This window comes from Triturus cristatus, chromosome 8 (genome assembly GCF_964204655.1).
Source record: "Triturus cristatus chromosome 8, aTriCri1.1, whole genome shotgun sequence".
In the NCBI taxonomy this organism is placed as follows: Eukaryota; Metazoa; Chordata; class Amphibia; order Caudata; family Salamandridae; genus Triturus; species Triturus cristatus.
The window spans coordinates 1272731174-1272750842 of NC_140591.1; positions in this window are offsets into that span (position 1 = coordinate 1272731174).

Sequence of the window (19669 nt, forward strand, 5' to 3'; positions counted from 1 at the left end):
TTGCACTTCTGTCTTTGGCATATGTTAGAGTACAAAGGCAGTTTGGGGGAAAAGCAACATCAATTCTGCAAAGGTGTCCTTCATTAGCATTTCCAGACCTATCCCAGTCAATGTGCCTAGATCATTGCCACCACAGTGCACAATCATGAGGTCAGGGAGTTGGAGATGTAAGAAGGTTTTAACCAAAGGTATCAATCGGTGCCACTTAAATCCTCTTTGTCCAATCCATTTAATGTCCACATTTTGCAAAGCTAGATCTTTGTCAATACCTTTGTGTTCAGCATACCTTTTGCACCAGAAATAGAGCTGTGTCCCAGAAGCCACACTCTAAGCATCTTGAAGGGAAGTCTGAATGCACTGAAAAGATATGTGTAGTCGAAGAATACAGTTGGTAGAATGAGAGGTATCTAAAATGGTGGACTAGATGCAGTTTTTACAAAAGAAGAGAAATGATTGGCAGTTAAGAACATTACATAGTCAAAAATAGGGTGCATGTTTCTGTCTTTAAAAAGCATGTTTCTTATTGGTTAGTAAAAAATGTTTGAAAGGTACATTACATTGGATAAGCTCATATTTTGGAAAGTCAAACACACTTGCTGTTTGTATTTGCAACATTTTGTGCTGAACTTGTGACCTGTCCATTCAGTTGAGTGTTCCATGAACTGTTACTATGGAAACAGGCATTAAGGAGAATGGGGTAGGTTAAAAAGTTAACTGTGACATTAAAATGTGAATTTGTTATAAATATTAAAGTAATATGTTGTTACAGTAAGGTTTCCCAAGTCTGTGCTATCTTTAGAAGTAGTGTATTATTAAAAAGAAATCGTAAAATTATTTGTAATATATTTTTAAACGCCCGTATGGATTTGCGGTGCCATCGCTTACGGTGCACGGTGCAGACGCGACTCCAGAAAGTACCAGAAGCATTTCGGGGTCAGTTAGAAGTCAGTTGGCAAGGGTTAGTATGTGTAACCAATAGAAATGTGTTCTAGAATTTTAAATAATGTGGGAAGCAATGTGATTTGTTATTTACATCTATATGTGTAGAGAAAGAGAGGGAAAGTTTGCCATTACTGGTTTTGCTAAGAGCAATGTATTATATTGACTGTGTGCATAAGAAAATTGGGTGTGAGATTCTGATACTTCATAATCTAAAAATCATTATGAAAGGTGAGTTATTAATTTGTGAGGTGTACTATGTGGTTCTTCTGTTTTTAAAGATAAAATATAAAACACGAAATTTGAAGTTTGAGATATATTTTGTAATGAAGAAATGTTTATTACAGTTTTTTTAATGTATTTAAATGTTGTTTAATATAAATTCTGTATAGTATTATGTGGAATAGGGATTGCTGAATATGGCAGTTTGTTTCAGTGTGTGGATATGTACATTAGTAGTATTTTAGGTGTTTATTTCAAATCGGAAATGTATATGTTGAGTTAAGGTTTTAGTGATGAGACTAGTTTTTATAAGTCTCTAGAAAGGTACAGTTGAAATATGCCACATAATGAACGGTTCCTGCTTTCTATTTGGCTAGGTGTAAAATTATAAGTAGTTGTAGAATGGTAAAGCAGCAGCATAAAAGTGAAGTTTGAGATATGTTTGTAGAGATGTTATCACTCAAGCAGTTTATATGTACTCCTAAAATATCCCAGACATTATGTTTTTTAGTAATATGGTGAGACTTATAGCAGAGAAATGTGAATGGATAGTGCACATGATATTGTAGCAATACTAGCGTCGGGTGCCACCAACTCTGTGTACTTCAAGTCATAGGAGAGAATGGAAATGGCCTTCAGCACGTCGCTTCGCTGGTCACAGTATCCACTCTCACCGCCCAGAGGTGACTGCCTGCCGCTATGCAAACAAGTCTCTCTGTTCACCTTCCGCCACCGGCGTGTGTCCCAAAGGGCCCACCACGTAATACAGCTACAATATTCTGTGCACTATGCATGCAGACCTCTAACCAGCTACATACTATTGATACACTCTTTTAAATACGCAGTTCGCACCCATGCAGTCTAGGAATCCTCCTGTCTGTTACATGCACTTCTCCAATTACCCATGTAGCACTATCTACTTATCCTATCACTCCGGCAATAACTAAGCACTCATAAATTCACCATGCACTCTGTTTGCAGCACTGTAATCATTCCAGTTACTAGTCATGTCGTTATGGAATGGCCTTGCCACTAACACAAGTACAGCTACAATATTCTGTGCACTATCCATGCAGACCTCTAACCAGCTACATACTATTGATACACTCTTCTAAATACCCAGTTCGTACCCATGCAGTCTAGGAATCCTCCTGTCAGTCCCGTGCACTTCTCCAATCACCCATCTAGCACTATCTACTTATCCTATCACTCCGCCAATACGTGAGCACTTATAAATTCAGCATGCACTCTCTTTGCAGCACTGAAATTATTCCAGTTACTAGTCATGTACTTAATTAATGGCCTAGCCAGTAACACTAGTACAGGTACAATATTGTGTGCACTATACATGTAGACCTCTAACCAGCTACATACTATTGACTCAACTTTCTAAATACCCAGTTAGTACCCATGCAGTCTAGGAATCCTCCTGTCAGTTCCGTGCAGTTCTCCAATCACCCATCCTGCACTAGCTACTTATCCTATCACTCCACCAATAACTAAGCACTTATAAATTCACCATGCACTCTGTTTGCAGCACTGTAATCATTCCTGTTACTAGTCATCTACTTATGGAATGGCCTAGCCAGTAACACTAGTACAGCTACAATATTCTGTGCACTATGCATCCAGACTTCTAACCAGCTACATACTATTGATACACTCTTCTAAATACCCAGTTAGTACCTATGCAGTCTAGGAATCCTCCTGTCTGTCCCATGCACTTCTCCAATCACCCATATAGGACTATCTACTTATCCTATCACTCCGCCAATACCTAAGCACTTATAAATTCACCATGCACTCTGTTTGCAGTACTGTAATTATTCCAGTTACCAGTCATGTACTTATCGAATGGCATAGCCAGTAACACTAGTACAGCTACAATATTGTGTGCACTATAGATGTAGACCTCTAACCAGCTACATACTATTGATACACCTTTTAAAATACCCAGTTAGTACCCATGCAGTCTAGGAATCTTCCTGTCAGTCCCATGCACTTCTCCAATCACCCATCCAGCACTAATTACTTATCCAATCACTCCGCCAATAACTAAGCACTTATAAATGCACTCAGGCTCTCTCCTTATAGTATTGTAATCTATTGGTCACTAGTCATGTATTCATGGAATGATACAGGTACTAACCATCCAGTTCCACAATTAGATGTGTACTACTAATGCTGTACTCTAGTATCTTTCACACTACTTATACACTTCTACAATTATGCAGGTAGCACTGTTCCATTGCTCAAATAATTTATGTAGTTTCTTTGTATGTATTTTTATAGTTATACATGTGAATATTTATATATCACTATTTTACTTATATTAAATTGTTTTCAAATCTTTTCTTTTTTACAGATATTTTGCATATTTATTAAGAAAGAGTTACAATGACAAGAAAACAGAAAAGAAAAAGAGAACAAAGAAAAGAGGCCTATGTAAAAAATAAAGCAATAGAGCAATTAGATCAAGTACAACATGGATCCTTAAAGAACAAGTCTTCTGGTAAGAGAAGTACAGATTTTTTTAAAAAACTTGTAAAGAGTGTTTCAAATTCTAAAAATTAAGAAGAGAGAGATAGAACAAGAACAGTGAAACGAAAGGAAAAGAAAAATGTAGAAAAAAGTGGAAAATTGGATTATCTGAAAAAGAATTATGTTGGAAGCAGGAAGAAACAATTTTCAGAAATTCGAAAAAGATTGTATAAAATTAGAGTACTCCAAAATGTACTAAAAAAATTTAAATATATAAAAGGAGATCAGCATTTTACAGTCAAAAAAAGGAGATTCTAAGTGTAATTGAAAAAGCATTGAATTGAAAAGAAAATTGTTTATCTTAATTTTAAAAAGATTGAAGTCTTTAAATACAATAATGCAGTGTATGAAGGACAAATGTAAAAGAAAAAGAATTGTAAATAGAACTAATTTTTGTAAAATATTTTTCGGGGAATGGAAGCATACTTCTAGTACGGAACCTTTTTTAAATGAAGAAATCTATTTTCAACAAAATACATTAGTGCATGCAGTTGATACCTGTGGTCATGTTTACGAACTGAAAAATGGTTGTACAATAGAAAAAGAAAAGATAGTTCCTAGGAATGTTGAAGAAGTAATAGCTGAGGAAGTTCAAGGGAGATGTACCCAGGCTCCAGTGTTTACATGGGATTGTAGTAGTGTTTGTAGTATACGTCAACAATCTATTGATATTTTACTAAATTTCTTACGAGAATATGGAAGAAAAACTGTGAAACAGAAGATTAAGATATTACAAGGACTGGATCCTTGCAAAGTGAGAAAAAATACAGGGTTGCAAGGTCATTCTCTGGCTTGTCTTTCGAGGAAAGTGTGTCAAAGTCATTTTCATCATTTGAGAATGTTAGCAGTACATCATTCTGAAATGCGGAAGTTAGTTATAAGATTATACTACATGAAAAGTCCTGCATTATTTCTAAATGAAATTAATACAGCTCTTTTGCATGGTTCAGTGTTGGATGTAAAAAAAAGTTAGTGATGATTTAGAGTTATGTTTCTTTGCTGGTCAAGAGGAGTGTAGGGAAAGTGAGAGTTTTATAAGTGTAGGTGTTGAAGAAGAGATGGAAGATACTACTGATGTGAAGTTTGAAAAAGAAATAACAAAGTTTAAAGTAGTTTCTGGTGAAAATCCCAAGTATGTTTGTATTTGTTGCCGAGGTACTCATTATAAAATTCAAACTAGGAATGTAGATGTGTTTTTAAAAAGTGAAAAGGAAACCAATGATAAATGGAGAGAATTTGCTGCTTATCTGTTTGTGGAAGGTCATTTTGAGTTAGATACTGCACAATGTATTTGTAAATATTGTTATAATAAATTAGAAGAGAACAAAATGCCAGCCAGAGCTGTCCATAATGACTTAGAATTAGGAGCTATACCTCCAGAACTTAAAGATTTAAATACATATGAGGCCATCCTTATTCAATCTGTGTACCCATTTCAGGCTATAATTCGTATAGAGCCTAAAACAGGTAAGCTGCCTCCAACAGATCTACAAAGGGGTTTAAAAGGAAGAGTTGTGTATTTACCTTTAGATTTTAAGAAAGATGTTGAAACTGTTGGTGTAGAAAGAGAGGATACTGAACCTGTAGTCATTCTTGTTAATGGTGTATCCACAAAGAGTCGGAAAATATGGCAAAAGTTAGTAGATATCACAAAAGTCCAAAAGGCTTCATTATATCTGGTTCAAAACAATATTAACTATAAAAATGTAAATGTAGAAGAAGAATAAATGAGTTTAGAAGATGGAACAAACATTTCAAGTTGACAAATAGAAAAAGTGGATAACTCAAGAAAAGAAGAAATTTATGAACATTATACTATACACCCTCTACATTCAAAAGAACTGAGAGGAGATACTATTGAATAATTCCAGATGAAAAAAGCAAAAGGAACTCCCATGAGTGTGTGGGAAAAAAGTGTGGAAGCTCGTTGTTTTCCACAGCTGTTCCCTACGGGAAAAGGTGGACGATATGATGAACGACCAGTTCAGATTCCAGCTTCAGAATATCGTACTTTATGACTATACTCAGAAGAACCAAGATTTCGCCAGTGTATTCCATATTTGTTTAATCTTTTATTTAAAAGTGATCTGTCTGCTCTTTCATATGCAGTCAACCATATATTAAAAACAGAAACTCATCTTTCACATCTTTCTGCAAAGGAATGTATGGGCAAAGTTGAAGAAAGAGATGAACATTTAGAATCACAGTTAATTAATTTGATGGCATGTCAACGTGGCACTAATGAATATTGGTATCGACGTCATGGGGAACTAAAATATATGTTAAGGAACTTAGGAACCCCTACGTGGTTTGTTACACTTAACTATGCTGAGTACGCATGGGATGATTTACTGGATTTTCTCCGAGAAGCAAATTCAAATATAGAATATATTGAATTGAAGACAGCTGGAGAACTGTGTTCCCTGGATCCTGTAAATGTTTGCAGATATTTTAATCATAGGTTTGAAGCTATGATGTCTTTCATCTGTTATAAAGAGAACCCACCTATTGGCTAAGTTATTGATTTGTTTTGGAGAAAGGAATACCAAGCTAGAGGTGCTCATCATATACATTTGCCTTTATGGATCAAGGATGCACCCAAATTTGTAACTAATTCGAAACTGTCGATTTGGTTTTCCACGTCCAGTAATTTCCAAAGAAAGAGTGAACAGTTTTATGTCAGCAGTGAGGCATACTATCACTCGTAAATCACCAAAAAATACTTATAATATAAAAAGAACAAAAGAATCGAAATACATCAATGATTACATTTCAGTGATTTTAAAGATGTGGAATGCAACTATGGACATACAATATGTTGCAGATAACTCAATTACTGTTGCTCTCTATGTCACGTCATATATTACAAAATCTGAGAAGACAGAATTGAAAGAAATGTGGGAAGAAATTTCACAGGAGAAGACGCTTAGCAAAAAATTGTACAGCTTCAGCTTGAAGATGCTTTCACATCGAGAAATTTAATCGTACGAATGTTCAGATCGATTGACATCTGCAAGTTTATGTTCAAAGTCAAGAGGAATCATCTGGATAAGTCTAGGTCTTGCTGCAACACGAAATCGAGTTTTGAAATCTGTACAAGAAATTGAATACATGGCACTGAATTAATCGGAAAGTACAGATATTCTGAAAACAAATATGTTGGATACGTACTATACAAATAGAAGTCCATACCTGGAAAATATATGCCTATATGAAATACTGCAACATTATAGTTTTAAAAAAAATGTTACGGAAAATATAAATGAAGGAAAATACGCTGTAATTGGATCTGAAGGATGTTTTGTAAAGCATGCCAAAGGAAATCTGATTAATCACAGGAAACTAAGTTGCGATACTCCAGATAAAAGAGAGTTATTCTATTTGGATCTTCTGCAACTCTTCAAACCTTGGTGGACTGAAATGGAATTACTTGGAGATTGTGACTGATATGAAGATTCTTTCAATGCATGTAAAGATAGCATTGAATGTACAATTTTTCCAAATTATCTCCAAATGTTGAACAAAGAGATTAATCAAGAAAGAACTAATGCAGCTGAAATAGCTAGATATAGTTCTCAAGATAGTCAGAGTTCTGCTCCACAAAGTCAAGATCCACTAGGAGAAGCCATACTTGAAAATGAAGCGGCAATAGCAATGAGTGAAGTGGAAACGGTGATGCAGCAAGCACAACAGGAGAATGTTGATTTGGAAAATTTAGAGGAACGTCTGAATAGTGAACAGAAAGAAATCTATCACCAAGTTACACAACAGATACAACATGGATTACTGCATGAAAAAAATGATTGCCAATGTACATCATTTAGACCTATTCTTATGTACAACAGTGGACAAGCTGGAATGGGGAAAGGTTTCTTGATTAAATGTTTGCCAAGTTATCTACAGAAAACAATGGATTGACATTTGTCTTGTGTTGTAACTGCTCCAAATGGGTTAGCAGCACACAACATTGAAGGGATTACATTACATCATCTACTTATGTTACCAGTAGAACATGAAAATAAGTTGGAATATCACAAGCTATCTGGAGAAGCTTGTTTCGAAGGTTCAAGAGAGAAAATGAAACTTCTGATAATTGATGAAGTAAGCATGATCTCAAACGTAATGCTTGCGTTTGTACATTTGAGAATGCAGCAGATTTTAAAAACAAATTACGATGTTTTATTTGGAGGAAAACATGTAATTGTATTTGGTGATCTACTACAACTCACACCTGTGAAAGGCCAACCGGTTTTTAAAACCCTTCTTCATGAAGACACTAAAAAATCTTAGTATTGTAAATGTGAACATTTGGACTTATTTTGAATATAAGGAATTTATTAAGAACATGCAACAAGCTAATGATGAAGATTATGGAAACATTCTTCAAAATATTAGAATTGGTGTCTTAACAAAGGATAGAAAAAAATGCTTTAGAAAGTCAGCTACTAAGAAACTTGTTTCCAAAAGAAAATATTACACCTGAAACAATCTACTGAAGAATTGCAGAGAAGAAATCTATAATTTGTCTTATGCCAACACTGAAAGAATGCTCTACATTCAATGAGGAACTGTTGAAACTGGAGAATGAACCGATAATGAAAATGGTAGCCATAGATAAAATAGAACATGAAGGAGTAACCATTCTTTTGTCAGAGAAATTACAGTTAAAATTAGACTCTTTGGAAAAATCAATATCTAAGACTGCTGGTTTGGAAAAGATCTTATATGTAACTGTAAACTGCCTGGTAATATTACGGCGTAATTTAGATGTTGAGAAAGGTTTAGTAAATGGAGCAATGGGGAAAGTTGTTGAGTTTGTTAGTTATCCAAATAGAGATGGAATTGAATTTTTGAAGATTAAATTTGATCAGATTGAAGAGGTGAAACAGATTGGATGTTGTTCTATTTGTTTGTTGCTTGTAAAAGATTTGTATGTTCGTAGAAAACAGTTTCCTGTTTGTTTAGCATATTCAGTGACCATTCATAAATCTCAAGGTTTAAGTGTAGACAGTGCTTTGGTAAATATTGGAAGTTCTGTGTTTAAAGAGGGTATGGCATATGTTGCATTGTCTCGAATAAGAACGTTATCCGGATTGTATTTGATTGATTTTGATGAGCAAAAGGTTAGTGGAGATGTAAATTGTGGTAAAGAGTACAATAGGTTAAGGAGATTCTATGCTCCTAGCTTAGGTGAATATCCTATTTATGAAAAACGTTTAATACGTCCAAAACAAAAATATGATAAACATTTTACTGAAGTTGCAAAGAAAAGAAGAATTGAAAAGAATGATGAGTCTGGAAAGAAAATAGAAGGGAACACGGTTGCTAATATTGTAGGATATCAGTTAGAAAATAGTTCAGGTATCAACTGCTACGCTAATGTAATTGTGAACGTTGTCTTTTTGTTAGAAAATCTACAGCATGCAATTAGGAAAATCAAGAAAAAATATTTTATTCCTTGTTACATTATATTTTTGAGTTGAAAACTGATTAAAGGAAAATCCATACTGCTTCTGATGTGCGGAATCTTCTGGATATATGTTCTGGTTCTTCACAATTTACACAGAATGTACAGCAAGAGCCTCAGGAATTTCTTATGTTTATGCTTGCAGTATTAGAAGATGAAGGTATACAAATTGAAAATCTACGTTACAGTTGAGATCCTACATGTGACAGCTGTTCATTTTCATCTACCACTAAAATACACACTGAACGATTCATATATTTGACAATGCCAGATTTGAAAACAGTGTCTTTCAACGATTTAGTGAAATGAGCTAATCAAGATATGGAATGTACTCAGCGCAAATCGGAAATGTTGTCAACATTATTTATAGAAAGATGTGGACATTATATTATTTTAATGCTGCAGCGTTGTAGAACAGATGGAACAAAATTGGAAACTAAAATTAAAAATTTTGTGGCAGGTCAAGTGTCAATTTCAGGAAGAACTTTTAAAACAGTGGCTATTGTTTTCCAAGATGGGCCTACTTCAACATCTGGACACTATACTGTGTATTTAAAATGCAAGAAAGGATGGACACTATGTAATGATGCACATGTAGAGTTCAAATTTCCATTGCCTAATGAATTACAAAATTCATATTTAATATTTTTGATGCCAAAATTCTGAGAAGATATCAACATGAATTAATGAGTATAGTTTGGATATTTCCACTAAAATTTATTTTAGATACATCATTCACCCTATTGGAAACGTGAATATGATTTTAGAAGTCTATCTTGGATATCCTCATTGCAAATGCTGTCAGAAACATTATTCGGCCTATTGGGAAGGTGTGTATATGAATTCAAAAGTTTATTTCGCATATACTCAATGGAAATATTTTCAGAAATATCATTCGGCCAATTGGGAAGATGTTGGAAGTTACGGTTTGAATTATTGATTCTGTTCTTTGATATTGCATTTGGAAAATTGTGTTCGAAAGAAGGTGGACAGATATTAGATCTTTGTATTATATACTATGTTACTAAGGATGTACATTTGTCAAAATGTAAATACAGAGTGGAGTTTGTTCTAGATATCTTGAAGACAAATATGTTTTTTTTTTAACAATCTTATTGATTGTATTTTTTTGCCCGCTGTCACCTGATGATCAACATTGAAATCACTGTGTATGGTAAAATTCAATGGAATCTGAAGACAGCAAGAAAGGCAAATTGAATATGTGATGTAATTGTATAATTATGTTGTGTTCTTAAAACTATAAAATTATATACATACAGAGATTGCTAGTCGTTTGACTACTCTCATGATTTAGGAGAGACTGCTAGTCCTTTGACTATTCTCTCTTATTTTTTATGTTTTAAAAAAATACTTTTTAACTCTTTACCGCCTAAGAAAAACATGTTATAGGGTCATGTATAAGATATGTGTATGCTTTGTATCTATCGATCTTAATTTAATTCCTTTTTAACCATGTATGAAATTGTTATTGTAAAATGTTTTTGCTTTTATGAATAATATTCGAATAAAGCATACTTTGACTTGACTTGACTTGATATATAATAACAGAATTCTTTTCTTCTCTTTTACAGACCCGACTACTTAAGTTTAAAATATTTAAAATTTACATTACAAAAATAGAAGTGAAAATATATTACTATTAATTTCATATCTACTTGAAAACAGGTAAGATCAATTCACCCAGGTTCTACCCTTGCAGTCTATCAAAGACACTGTCACTCCCCATGCCCACCTCCAGTCACCCAGACAGTACCATATACTAACCCAATCTCTCCACTAATAGCCAAGCACTTATAAATTCACCATACACTCTCCTTGCAGTACTGTAATCATCCAGTCACTGCTCACGTACGCATACAATGGCCCAAACAGTAACACAAGCACTGCTACAATTCACTGTGCACTATCCATGCAGACCTCTAAGCAGCTACATACTATTGATTCACTGCTCTAAATACCCTGGTAGTACCCATCCACTCTATCAATCACCCTGTCAATCCCCATGCACTTTTCCAATCACCCATCTAGCACGATGTACTCTGCCAATATTAAGCACTTATAAATACACCATGCACCCTCTTTACAGCACTGTAGTCATCCAGCCACTGCTCATGTACTCATACAATGGCCCGGGCACTAACTCAAGCACTGCAACGATCCTCTGTGCACTATCCATGCAGACCTCTAAGCACCTTGATACTAATGATTAACTCCTCCAAATACCCTGGTAATACCCATGCAGTCTAGCAATCCTCCTGACAGTCCTCATGCACTTTTCCAATCACCCATCTAGCAGTATATACTTATCCAATTACTCTGCCAATACCCAAGCACTTATAAATACACCATGCACTCTCTTTACAGCACTGTAATTATACAGTTCCTAATCAAGTACTTATGCGATGGTGCAGACACTAACAAGCACTGCTACAATTCTCTGTGCACTACATACAGATCTTTAACCAGCTACACACTACTGATTCACTCATCTAGTTACCCATGTACTACCTAAGCAGTCTAGCAAACATACTGTGACTCCCCATGCACTGCTCCAATCACCCATCTAGCACGATGTACTTATCCAATCACTGTGCCAATACCCAAGCACTTAAAAATACACCATACAATCTCTTTACAGCACTCTAATCATCCAGTCACTGCTCGCGTACTCAAACAATGGCCCAGGCACTAACACAAGTACTGCTACAATCCTCTGTGCACTATCCATGCAGACCTCTAACCAGCTACATAGTAGTTGATTCACTCCTGTAATTACCCTGGTAGTACCCATGCAGTCTAGCAATCTCCCTGTCAGTCCTCATGCACTTCTCCAATCACCCATTTAGTAGTATGTACTTATCCATTCAGTCCACCAAAACTCAAGCCCTTATAAATTCACCATGCACTCTCCTTGCGGTATTGTAATTATCCAGTTAAATAGACACTACTCATACAGTGTTACAATTACCCATGCACTACCCATGCACTGTTTCACTCAATCAAGACCTACAGATATACTCATGCAATCACTCACGCATTAACGTGCAGTTATTTCTCTTTTTTAACCAGATAAGGTAGTTCTGAAAAGTACTTTTTTTTTTTGTTTTATACTTTTTTTGTATATTTTTTTGGTGTTTTCTTTAAAAACAGGAAAAACAAAAGAAGTAAGTTTCAACTTTGCAATTAACTAGTCATTGCAACAATAAAAAAAATGGTGGTTTCTTGCCGCAAAAACCACAGCATCTATGGATTGCTCCCCGCAGCAAACATGAGTGTTGCACTTGATGCAAACTTGTTTTAGGTTTCCAAATTCTGGCCGAATGTCCGGGCTTCGAGATGAGGAGCTTGAGGTTCCAGATGTGCTTGGACCAGCTCCCTGGTCATCATGCTGCCTTTGCTCTTCCGCAAGTCGTAGTTGTTCACGAGCAAATGGACGAGGGTGAATGGTATGCATGTGTTTATACATGCTGGATGTTCCGCAGGAGTACTTCTTGTCCCTCCCCCTAGACAGTACTCTTGAGCAAAGCATGCAAGTGACTTTTCGTGCATTGACTTTCTTTTCTCCAGGTGTAATTGAGAAGAGTTTCCAGACAATGCTTTCCTTTTTTTCCTTAATGGAATGTCCTCTTCCTCTTCTTCCAAAGGAATATCCATCTCATGAGTAGAAGAAGCCATATTAGAAGAAAAAGGAAAACACCAAAGAAATGTACAAAGTACCTAAAAAAACACAACAGGTGTGTCTCCTGGGATGCTGTAGAAAGAATGAGAAAAATGGGTGAGGTCCTTCAAGCACTAGAATGGAAAACTTTATGAACCAATAAAAATGCTTTCTGTACAGGTCGCGCAACCAGCATGCAACCGGCGCGCACTCGAAGCTAATTCGCGAAAGTATATTTAACAGTAATATAACTTTATTGCAATTATAAATATATCATTTTCATAATTAGATTACATAATCTCTTGGTCTAATATACATATTCAACTAGTATACATGTTGTTTTAAACATACATTTTTTTTCACTTTAGGTCCGCACCCAGCGCGACGCACACGTTCATTATGTTATGCGGGGCAGGGAACCGTGCTTTTGTCGCATACGAAATGCGCACATGACGTGACTTTGCAAAAGTATATTTAACAGTAATATAACTTTATTGCAATTAGAAATATATCATTTTCATAATTAGTTTACATATTTAACTACTATACATATAGTTTTCAACATAGTTTTTTTTTTTCGAGGGAGTCGTGCATCCAGAGCGACCGCACACATTCATTACGTTACGCAGGGCGGGGAACCGCGCTTCTGTCGCATATCAAACGTGCGGATGGCGCGATCCCATACGTATGTGATGTTGCGCTGTAGTGTAGTTCCTATTTCCCTTTTGGGCTCTGCACATTGGAATAATATACACTATAGTTTTTACATGGGACTAAGGTTAGCATGCTCCTATCGAGTACATTGAACTTAATTGCTTGTGTGTGCCAGCTAACTCAGAGGTCACTAGAAACTTCTCGAATGAACAAGAAGGGAGTAGTTTCTGACAACCGCATAAACATGACAACTTTGTTTCCCTTAGAATCGGAACACGTCTCAGAATTGTGGAAACAATAGATAACAGTTTCACTCAGTCAATCGTGCATGCTTAGTTTCTTCAGAATTACACAGAAATAGATAGACGGGCATTTTCAATAAAAGGGGTTTATTGAACAGTCTTGTTTCTCGTGTAAGAGATATGAGCTGTTACAATCGTTAGACAGTAAGCAAGATATAATACGCACAGCGTAAGCAGTAAGAAGAAATAATACTGCAATAGCATTGTCTTTTAGCTATGACATATATTCATATATACATACATAAATAACACAGGCTAAAAAGTGAATACTCGTCTGATGCTTCTAAAATAGTCCTACCCCAGTGTACCAAACCTAAGTGTAGTACGAAGTAAGAAGTAGGTGTTGTTTTCTATAGTATGGTATATACTAAGTTTAGTATGCCAAGAGTCCCTCCAGGTTCTAGTCAGCTCCATACCTTTAGAATAAGCGAGGTGGAAATCTCTAGCCGGGTCTCAAACTCTAACATCCCGCTAAGCGAGTCAGAACACTGGAAGCTGGATTCTCTGTGAGCAGGGATGACAGCGTCTGGTCAGTGCGTCAGGCCGGGATATGGTCTCTTCTGAACTTGCCGTGGCGAACCGTGCAGTCAAGTCGTGCTGAGTCGTGCCGTCGTTTGCCATGGTAAGGGAAGGCATATTAATACCTGGAAGGTGCTTAGGAATGCTAGCATTGACGTAAAGTCAGGCAGAGGAAGACGTCATGGATGAACCCCTAAGGAATAGTAGTTCATGCATAATATATGAGTTCTTGGAGAAATCAATAATCCTAGCTAGGGAAAGTCCCGTTCGTCTTAAGGGTCTGGTTTCTAAGAACTCGTTGTGTTGTGGGATGGACGGATGTAGGTGACCATGCCTGTATTTGGTTAGCATGGCTAATGCCTAAATAAGGATGGGGATTCTATGCCTAAATAAGGACAAAGCGAGTTGTGCCTATATAAGGACATGATTCAGGTAAACCTATATACGGGTATCTAAATCGAAACATAACAACGCGGGGCCAGGCACCGCGCACCCATCGCTAACCAAAGGTGCATCCTTTACCACTTTGCCAATATGGCGGCTTGAATCCGTGCACCCACTGAGATAGGTACACGATGGGTGCGCAATTCCACTTTTTCTAAAAAAAAAAGAATTAATATGTAAGAAAACAGAAGAAATTATATCATGTTAATAAAAAAAAATAACAAAAACTATTTTTAGGATATTAAACTCACAAAATATCACAAAAAGAAAATACTGAACAAACAATGGGGTTAATGAACATTTTAGTTAAAAATTATTATTTACAAAACCTTTGAAATTCACTGAAAAAACTATAGGGTTCAGGGACGCTATAGTTAGAGATTAGCATTTAAAAAACCTTAGAAATTCACTGAAAAAACCATAGGTTTCAAGCACATTATAGTTAGTTGGACATTTCACTCGTACAAATCCATAGAAATTTGGCCGTTATAGTTAGTTCAGCTAACTATAACTCACGCCCTCTCAATGCACTGCTGATGACGTCACATATTACATCAGTTATGACATGGTCAGTGACATCACTGATGAAATCACTGATGACATCTCAAATGACATCACTGATGACATCATCCACGTGAAAATCACACACACCTCATCACACCCTAATGTAACCCTTGATACACCCACTCTAAAATGCAGACTATCATTTTCAAAACCATCTACACACCAATACCAGTTAATACATATCCACTCACTAATTCCTACCTCTACACACACATCCACTCATTCACCCATACAGTCACTCATACATGCAGTCAGCCATCAATACGGCATTATCATATGCACTCACATCTATACAGACACTCACAAACTGCCACTCATCCACAGAGTTACTCACGCACCTGGTCAGTCATAGAAATAATCAATTACACTCCCATTTACTCACCTGTACAGTTATACACACACCACCTCACTTATCTAAACATATACTAACACATACTTACTCTCTAATACAATAACTAATACAAGCACACACTGATCCATACATCCACTCTCACAATCACTCACTCTCACATATAGTCATTTATACACTCGAACACTCACATATACAGCATTTCACATATGCAGTTATTCACTGAGGCTTCCATCCACTCACAAACACACCCATACACACACTCTCCCATCCATACAGGTCTTCACAGATGCACTCTTGAACCTATACAACCAGTGAATCATCCACTCATACATTTATAGACAGAGCTACACCCAACCCCACCCACTCACACAGACACCCATAGAGATACTCAGACAACTAATCAATAACCCATATAGATCCTCATTTAGGTACTCACCAACCCATGGAACCGCTTACACACCAACTGACAAACTAAACTCTGTGAATATCTGTATCCGTCACTAACCCATGCATTCAGTACGACACTATTAATCACTTACTTATACAGTCAGTCACACACCTACAAAATCATCCATCCTAAAACTTATACACCCATTCATTCTTCAATACACCTTGGCATATATATAAAACATATTTAAACTTTATAGAAACACACAGTCACTGGATGATGTTATCAGTGATGTCATCAGTGATGTCATTTGAGATGTCATCAGTGATGTCACTGACCATGTCATGAATGATGTAATATGTGACGTCATCAGCAGTGCATTGCAGGGGCGCGAGTTATAGTTAGCCGAACTAACTATAACGGCCGAATTTCTATGGTTTTGTACGAGTGAAATGTCCAACTAACTATAACATGCCTGAAACCTATGTTTTTTTTCATTGAATATATATATATATATATATATATATATATATATATATTACCTACTGGCGGTCGCCAGTAGGTAGTTATAGTTAGGACCCCTTTTCCATAGGAAATCCGCAACATTCTATTTTGAATAACTTTGGCGCCGGTCGATGAATCCTCGCGAATTTCTCAAAATAGGTGGGGCGCTACGCTCCGCTCCTACCCTGAAAGTCTCGGGGGGATTCGTCAAGCGGGGGCTGAGATAAAAGGGGGGTCCCAAAACACGTTTTTCCCATGCATTTTTCCATAGGACCTTTAGACAGAGCTACAGCCCGAACGGCTGAACAGAATTACTAGAAATTTGGCAGAGAGGTAGTCCCTAGGTCAAGGAAGTGCCTTTTGTAGGATTGGTTTAAATCTGTTCAGTAGATTCTGAGAAAATAGCCTTTAAATCAATATATATATCTGAGCCCGCTTACGGTACGCTTACCGTACGCTTACCGTACGCGTACGGTGGCGTGCGCGAGCGCGATTCTGATTGGCTCTTAGATCTTAGTAAACATTCGAATCGGCTGAAAGCAGGAAGCGGCGTCCGCCATTTTGTCTCTCGCACTGAGTGTTATTTATCAAACATGATGCCCAAAAACATGTTACGGGGCTGTTTTGACAACTCCCTCCCACACAGTCATGGTGAGGGAGTCCCCCAACATCCCCCAAGAGCAAAAACGGTTTTATTTTTTTTTCGGCAATTTCGCCGATTACGCTTACCGTACGCTTACCGTACGCGTACGGTAAAAAAAAATATAAAAAAAAACACTATCCACAGTTACCCCACCCCCTGTGCTTTTGGTGGCCGCAGGCCACCAAATGTACAGGGCTTATTTCATGTGAAAAAAAACTAAATTTTGGCAACATGAAATTATAAAATCGAAATAAAAAAAACACTATCCACATTGACCCCACCCCCTGTGCTTTTGGTGGCCGAAGGCCACCAAATGTACAGGGCTTATTAAATTTGATAAAAACCGTGCACGGAACGAACTGCGTTAAGTGGGCGCGCACGCCTCGAATGGCGTAAAGTAACTTAGCATTTAAAAAACCGTACAAATTCACTGAAAAAACCATAGGTTTCACACACGTTATAGTTAGGAATTAGCATTTAAAAAACCTTGCAAATTCACTGAAAAAACCATAGGTTTCACACATGTTATAGTTAGCGGAAATTTTACTGATAAAAAACCAATGAAATTGCCCCGTTATAGTTAGTGCTGGCAACTATAACTCACGCGACCGCAATCTTCTGCTGATGACATATGTGTCTTTATAAAAAAAAATATTTGTAATATATGTATAGCTAAAAATGTATGGAAGAAGACATGGGCAAATAAGTGTCTAAATACAGTATTAGCATCAGCAGAGGATTGCGGTCGCGTGAGTTATAGTTGCCAGCACTAACTATAACGGGGCAATTTCATTGGTTTTTTATCAGTAAAATTTCCGCTAACTATAACATGTGTGAAACCTATGGTTTTTTCAGTGAATATATATATATATACACACACATACACATATAGATGTATATATGATTTAATCAGACAGTTGCCTGATCCAGTCACCCAAAGTTGGCTTCACCCGCTCCTAAGTGAGCGTTATTTGCCTTGGTTTTGTGACTTTGCTCAGTTTCACGCTATTCCGGGAGCATGATGATTTGATGAATTGCTTTCGCCTTATTTCGAAATCTGTATATTTTCTACCGTTTAATATATGATCTGATTATGTTTGGGCATTTGCCCTCAATAATAGGTTTCTTGGTATTTTTACCGATAAAAGCACATTGTATATACAATTGATCATATAATGATTGGGCACTTGCCCTTAACACCGATGATATTTTGGTACATTACCAGTAAATAATTACTTTCAATTAATTGAATGAAGGAAAGAGAAAAATCGAATACTTATAAAAATGTTTTATCGAATTTACAATATATATATGTATTCAGGCTTATATTTTCAAAATTGAATATGAATGAATTATTATCGTCTTTAAGGTTAACAGTCACTTGGCATCATGAGAGAAAAAATATCGCTGATGTTACTATTTATTGTTTATGTATTACCGTGCACACAATGTTTCTTCACTGTCTATGAACAATGACCTGTATTTCATGGGGAATTTGGGCACAGGTCACCAACTTGACAAAGGCTTCGCCAAAACGCGTAGTTCTGTTTGTATAACACAATAAAACCTTATTGTGTCGTCCTTTGGTGTGCCGCTGGATTATTGTCTGGGAATTCTCGGATTTCATCCCTATAGAAAAACCTTTTTAGCGGAGTTGCGACCGCTGCTGGCACCGGCGTCGAGAGGAGGGAGAGCGGTGATCTCGCAACGATTCCTTGGAAAACATATATATATATATATATATATTCACTGAAAAAACCATAGGTTTCACACATGTTATAGTTAGCGGAAATTTTACTGATAAAAAACCAGTGAAATTGCCCCGTTATAGTTAGTGCTGGCAACTATAACTCACGCGACCGCAATCCTCTGCTGATGCTAATACTGTATTTAGACACTTATTTGCCCATGTCTTCTTCCATACATTTTTAGCTATACATATATTACAAATATTTTTTTTTCATAAAGACACATATGTCATCAGCAGAAGATTGCGGTCGCGTGAGTTATAGTTGCCAGCACTAACTATAACGGGGCAATTTCACTGGTTTTTTATCAGTAAAATTTCCGCTAACTATAACATGTGTGAAACCTATGGTTTTTTCAGTGAATTTGCAAGGTTTTTTAAATGCTAATTCCTAACTATAACGTGTGTGAAACCTATGGTTTTTTCAGTGAATTTGTACGTTTTTTTAAATGCTAAGTTACTTTACGCCATTCGAGGCGTGCGCGCCCACTTAACGCAGTTCGTTCCGTGCACGGTTTTTATCAACTTTAATAAGCCCTGTACATTTGGTGGCCTTCGGCCACCAAAAGCACAGGGGGTGGGGTCAATGTGGATAGTGTTTTTTTTATTTCGATTTTATAATTTCATGTTGCCAAAATTTAGTTTTTTTTACCTATTAATAAGCCCTGTACATTTGGTGGCCTAAGGCCACCAAAAGCACAGGG